This window comes from Lepidochelys kempii, chromosome 3, assembly GCF_965140285.1.
Source record: "Lepidochelys kempii isolate rLepKem1 chromosome 3, rLepKem1.hap1, whole genome shotgun sequence".
Lineage (NCBI taxonomy): Eukaryota > Metazoa > Chordata > Testudines > Cheloniidae > Lepidochelys > Lepidochelys kempii.
Window position 1 is genome coordinate 19,075,208 of NC_136382.1, and position 6,000 is coordinate 19,081,207.

The window sequence follows — 6,000 nt, forward strand, 5'->3', positions numbered from 1 at the left end:
CAGCTCACTTCATCAGATGTTTACCGTGGAAACTGCAGCAGACTTTATATACACACAGAAATCATGAAACAATACCTCCTCCCACCCCACTGTCCTGCTGGTAATAGCTTATCTAAAGATCACTTTAGATAAGCTATTACCAGCAGGACAGTGGGGTGGGAGGAGGTATTGTTTCATGATTTCTGTGTGTATATAAAGTCTGCTGCAGTTTCCACGGTAAACATCTGATGAAGTGAGCTGAAGCTCACGAAAGCTCATGCTCAAATAAATTGGTTAGTCTCTAAGGTGCCACAAGTACTCCTTTTCTTTTTGCAGTCAGGTAGTTGATTTGGAAAATTGGTATTAAAGTACTGCTATAAATAAGAATGCAGCTGGTGGCATTTTGCTCCACCACTGACCTCCCTGAATGGGAAGTAGTGTCCCAATTAACTTGATGTCCGTTTTAGCCCCCTAGTAGTTCTCCTAACATACCTTCCACTGCAAGATCACGACTATTGAAAAAGCATGTGGGGCAGGAGGGACCCAAGCAAAAGGGGTCTTTTCAGCTGCACTATAATGTAAAAAAAATATGAAAAATATTGCCAAGTTAAAAGTGTGGTCATGATCAAGACCTCACTAAAACACTCTTGGTGCAGTTCATGCAACTTATTGTCTGGTAAGAACTACATGAGCTGCACAAGAGTAAATGGTCCTTTCCTTACTTTGTGGTAAGTGATAAGAGCAAACAGCCTACAATGAGTTCACTGAAAAAACCCTAACAGGATATTCACAACATGAATGCTACCATCTCTGTCCTTTTGTCATAAGGGATCAGAAGCTCTGTTGTGGACGATAATGACAACCCCTGAGCTTGTTTTATGATGTAGGAATGAATCTGGACATTAACAAAGTAAAGCATTGTTTGAGCTGCCACCACCCATCCCATCAAAGGAAAACAGAAGAAGCAGTGCACAGTAGCATATTTAAAATCAAACAGAAAACGAGGTGCAAGGGGTATTTTCTTTTTTTTAACAGTAAATTAAACAAAAATAAACCAGACCAGAGGAAAAAAATAATGACCTACATGTGACACAATTGAATGCCGACACATCAGCTGTCTTGCTTGACCCTAACAACCTAAGACAGAAGCCTCTGAAGTAATGTCTTCATATGCAGATTGTCATGACAGAATGTATGGAAAATGAGATTCTAGCAAAAATATATAGGAGCATATTCCACAGTAATTCCACACTCAGTTTTCCCATTGTCAAAGATGTTTTTGTCCCTTTTTCTGTGATCCCATTTCCGTGGGATGCTTGCTCTGTGGGGAGAATCACCTCAAGCTGTCCTGTCCTCAGATCTCACAAATTAAGGTTTAGGGATAAACCAGTAGTTGGATTATTATGCTTTACCTTAAATTAATAACACTTTACAAAATTAGTAAAGACATGATCCTAAAGAGTTTAGAAGCTAAAGGTTTGTTCTTGAGAGGTGCTCAGCACCTATGTGTGAAGTGCTGACTGCCCTCAAATGACACTGACTTCAGGACAGGGAGTTGCTATTTTAGGCTTAGCCTTCGCTACAAAGTTTTGCCAGCATAGCTATGCCGGATAGCAGTGTGAAAAAAATCACACCCCATAGTTGACGTATGTGTATTGGGAAAACCCCTGGTGTAGATGCAACTATGTTGACAGAAGAATGCTTTTGTTGTCTTGGCTAATGTCATTCAGGAAGGTGGTGTAGCTATGTTTCTGTTGGCTAATAGTTCATCTCCACTGGGGGTTCTGCTAGCATAGCTATGGCCTCGGATAAACACAGTGAATGATAATAGATAAAGGGAGGGGTAGATAAAATAGTAACAACAAACACAGAAAAAAAGATCAAATTCAGAGGTGATGCAAATCGTGCATCTCATACTGGTAGATAGGAGACTGTTATGGAAAAAGCAGGTGCTCCTCTTGTGGTGTTGTGAGAGAGATATTTGAAGATAAGGAAATTAAAATCTAAAAAACTCTGTTAACATGGAATTAAGATTACAGGTGTTCAACAGTGCCCTCTGCTTCTTGTGCCATTTCTGAACTCAAGAATATACTTCCCAAAACTCAAATATTGGAAATGCAGAGTTAAAATATCTTCCTCCCACACATCTCTCTTACAAGAGTGTTATAGCCACACAGTGGGAAAAAGCTAGAGGAGTCAATGCTTCTGTAAAGTTTAATGCACAATGGGAAAGTGGTTTTATGGCAGACGGATGAATAAGCATTAATGAACAGCTGTTAAATCCATGAAGTGAGAGCAGTTGACTAAAATTGGATCTGATCTGACTATAAATCTGCAACATGAAAAAGTAATCTAAGTGAAAATTTAAAGCAGCATAGAACACAAGAAACAATGACACTGTCAAGACAGTTTGAGCTACTTTTACGTATGGTATGACAGTGCCAAAAACATATATATGGTAGTAACATAATAGCTATGGTGAGAATTCCTAAGTATGAAACACAATTTAAGAAGAAAGTACAATGAGGAAACTATATTGTAACATAGCATATAAAACAGAACACAAACTCCCAATAAGAATGGTTAAAGCTTAGCAAGGGCTAAGGAGCTTTGGGTTCTGCTCCTGCTACAGATTTTCTGATTGATGTTGAGCAAGTTAGTTAATATCTCCCTGTCCCAACTCTCCATCTAGATAATGGGGTAAATAAATGTATCCTTTTCCCAACCTTTGTCTCTTTGTCTACTTATACTGAAAACTCTCTAGGGCAGAAACTTTTTCATTATATGTCTGTACAACACCTAGTATGGTGATGCTGCAATGATACGGGGGCTCTAGGTGCTCTGTAACAATAATTGTCACAGTAAAAAGTAAGATGATTGACAGTTGCAATTGCTGCACACTGTGAAAATAATATATAACACTAAATGTTAGTTAAAAACTCAAATTAAGAGATTTATTGAGCCACAATAACTGGTATAAAGTGTGTCAGAGATGTCAATGAAATTAAAGCATCCAAATGGTTTGTCCTAAATGTTATTTTTGTCTGTTATTGAAATTTCCCGAGGGATTTTTTTTTAACAGGGTTAACTTTCATTCCAGTATGAAGGGAATAGTACAGTGGCATTTGGATCACAGTTAAGAGTATCATAAATCATAGAATCATAGAACTGGAAGGAACCTCAAGAGGTCATCTTGTCCAGTCCCCTGCACTCAAAGCAGGACTAAGTATTATCTAGACCATCCCTGACAGGTGTTTGTCCAACCTGCTCTTAAAAATCCCCAGTGATGGAGATTCCACAACCTCCCTAGGCAATTTATTCCAGTGCTTAACCACTCTGAAAGTTAGGACATTTTTCCTAATGTCCAACCTAAACTGCCCTTGCTGCAATTTATGTCCATTGCTTCTTGTCTTATCCTCAGAGGTTAAGAAGAACAATTTTTCTCCCTCTTCCTTGTAACAACCTTTTATGTACTTGAAAACTGTTATCATGTCCTTTCTCAGTCTTCTCTTTCCAGACTAAACAAACCCAATTTTTTCAGTCTTCCCTCATTGGTCATGTTTTCTAGACCTTTAATCATCTTTGTTGCTCTTCTCTGGACTTTCTCCAATTTGTCCACATATTTCCTGAAATGTGGCACCCAGAACTGGACACAATACTCCAGTTGAGGCCTAATCAGCATGGAGTAGAGCAGAAGAATTACTTCTCGTGTCTTGCTTACAATACTCCTGCTAATACATCCCAGAATGATGTTTGCTTTTTTTGCAAGAGCGTTACACTGTTGACTCATATTTAGCTTGTGATCCACTTTGACCCCCAGATCCCTTTCCGCAGTATTCCTTCCTAGGCAGTCATTTCCCATTTTGTATGTGTGCAACTGATTGTTCCTTCCTAAGTGGAGAACTTTGCATTTGTCCTTATTGAATTTCATCCTATTTACTTCAGACCATTTCTCCAGTTTGTCCAGATCATTTTGAATTTTAATCCTATTCTCCAAAGCACTTGCAACCCCTCCCAGTATTGTCCGCAAACTTTATAAGTGTACTCTCTATGCCATTATCTAAATCATTGATGAAGATATTGAACAGAACCGGACCCAGAACTGATCCCCGTGGGACCCCATTCATTATGCCCTTCCAGCATGACTGTGAACCACTGATAACTACTCTCTGGGAACGATTTTCCAACCAGCTATGCACCAACCTTATAGTAGCTCCAGCCAAGTGGAATTTCCCTAGTTTGTTTATGAGGTCATGCGAGACAGTATCAAAAGCCTTACTAAAGTCAAGATATACCACATCTACTGCTTCCCCCCATCCACAAGGCTAGTTACCCTGCCACAGAAAGCTATCAGGTTGGTTTGACAAATCCATGCTGACTGTTATTTATCACCTTATTATCTTCTAGGTGTTTACAAACTGATTGCTTAATTATTTGCTCCATTATCTTTCCGGATACAGAAGTTAAGCTGACCGGTCTGTAATTCCCCAGGTTGTCCTTATTTCCCTTTTTATAGATGGGCACTATATTTGCCCCTCTCCAGTCTTCTGGAATGTCTCCTGTCTTCCATGACTTTTCAAAGATAATTGCTAATGGCTCAGATATCTCCCCAGTCAGCTTCTTGAGTATTCTAGAATGCATGACATCAGGTCTGGTGACTTGAAGACATCTAACTTGTCTAAGTAATTTTTGACTTGTTCTTTCCCTGTTTTAGGCCCTGATCCTACCTCATTTTCACTGGCATTCACTATGTTAGATGTCCAATTGCCACCAACCTTCTTGGCGAACATTGAAACAAAGAAGTCATAAAGCACCTCTGCCATTTCCACATTTTCTGTTATTGTCTTTCCCCCCTCATTGAGTAACGGACCTCCTCTGTCCTTGGTCTTCCTCTTGCTTCTAACGTATTTGTAGAATGTTAGGATGCATCTGATCTTGTTACACCACCTTAGCTTCATAGGAAAAATGTTATTTTAAGTAATTGCAGCATGTGATATTAAGCTCATTTTGAAATTCTGGTACATGGGGTCATCACTAACATCTAAAGTCATGCAGAGAGCCACATCCCCAACACTTGCTTCAAGTTGCAGTGATGTTATTTATTGTAGCAGGGAAAACCCAGATCTCATATTCTTGGCTGGTAAGGAAGAATAGACATCAAACTATTTCATTTTGAAATGTATTTATTTAAAAAAAATTAATCCACATATGCAGCCTAATCTGTGCTCTTTGATCAGATTCTAAACTGCTTTCAGGAGGCACTGTGTCTTTTTATGTGTTTGTACAGTGCTATCACTATGGGGCCCCCGACCCTGACAGGTCATCCTCTGGGCACTGCCCCAAAGCACACTGGCTTGAGGTTTCTGAACTCTTATGCCGAGGGCACTCTTCTCCCAAGAGTGAGTATTTGTATGGGCAATTTTAATGTACAGTAACTTCTCCGTTAATGTTGTAGTTATGTTCCTGAAAAATGCTACTAAGCAAAACGATGTTAAGCGAATCCAATCCCTCCCCCCCACCGCATACCTGCCGCACAGCAAGCAGGAGGCTCCGGGGAGCAGCTCCAAGGCAGAGGGCAGGAGCAGCACATGGCAGTGCGGGGAGGGACAGCTGAACTGCCAGGCAATTGACAGCCTGCTGGGCGGCTGCTGCACAGGAAACATAGGGGAGCTGAAAGGGGGGCTGCCGGCCCACCCTGGTTCCAAGCCCCCACCAGCTAGCTCCAATGGGCTGCTCTTTCTGCAAGCAGTGGACAAAGCCAGCAGCTGCCAAACAAGTTATAAGGGAGCGTTGCACAACTTTAAAGGAGCATGTTCTCTAATTAATCAGCAACTAACAAGGAAACAATGTTAACCAGGACAACCTTAAGTGAGGAGTTATTTAATAAGATATTGTATTATGAGAAAAGGACTTCTAGCAAGTTTACAACAGTGAAATACCTCATGAACAATTTTTTCCTCCAGGATTCAGCTAAAATCAGGATAAGTTGGCAGCATGACAAAGGAGAACACACAAAACATT